Genomic DNA, 1008 nt, shown 5'->3' with positions numbered 1-1008 from the left:
GAGAGGAAGTGACTGTGGCAAGTCAGGGGGCCTCTCCTCTTCTGGCCTCTCTAGGAATGGAGACTCCTTCCCTTTAACCCTTTGGTGCGCTCTCCAGAAAGCAGAATAGACCCTGTCCTGGCTTCCCATAACAATGGATAAGAATGCTTCTTGTGTCCGCTATGTAGCTGGCAACTTCAGGAGTTAATAAGATTTGAGTCCGGGAGATTTGGCTACTTGGTTCTGTACAGGAAGCGAAGCATCAAGGGCGGCTTGGGTTCAAACCAGGTCAGACCTTCCCCAGGCCTTTCTGGCAGGCGACCAGGAGAATAAACCTCCTCGTCCCTGTTAGGATTGCCAGCTCCAAGTTGGGGAATTCCTGAAGATCTGGAGGGTGAAACCTGGAGAAAGCTGGAGAAAGTGGGGTTGGGGAGGGAAAGGACCTTGGCATAGCATAATACAATAGAGTCCACCCCCACCCCCACCCCATTTTCTCCAGGTGAACTGATCTCTGTGGCCTGGAGACCAGTTGTAATTCTGGGAGACCTCTAGCCTGGAGGCTGGCAACCCTAGTCCCTATACAGATCCCTCATTGGATGGGAGGCAGCAGGAGGTCCGCAGGGCAGCGTGTGTGAAAATTTCCAAGCAAATATACCAACCCTCCGTATATCTCACAAGAAGCAACGTGGGAGGGGGGATTTTAGCTGGCATGCACCCCCTTTTCTTCCATGTTCAGGGCATTTCCCAGGATGGCATAGGATGGGATGAGGGAGGTGTTAGATTTTGGGAAGGGGAGAATCAGTGAAAATATAGTACCCTGCCAAAGGACAGAGGGAAGTGCTTGCACATGGGATCCAAGAAGTCACAATTTGTGAGATCTGGGGCATTTGTGAAGGACACTTTCAAAGGAAGCAAAGGGCACAAGGGGACAATCCCTGGACCCCCCCCTTCCTTCCGGCCCACCAAATCTTAAATGTTAGAGTCCTCCTCTGCCTTTGACCAAAACATTTGCTTAGTGTCAAGTTACAG

This window comes from Eublepharis macularius, chromosome 4, assembly GCF_028583425.1.
Source record: "Eublepharis macularius isolate TG4126 chromosome 4, MPM_Emac_v1.0, whole genome shotgun sequence".
Lineage (NCBI taxonomy): Eukaryota > Metazoa > Chordata > Lepidosauria > Squamata > Eublepharidae > Eublepharis > Eublepharis macularius.
This window is presented reverse-complemented; position numbering follows the sequence as displayed.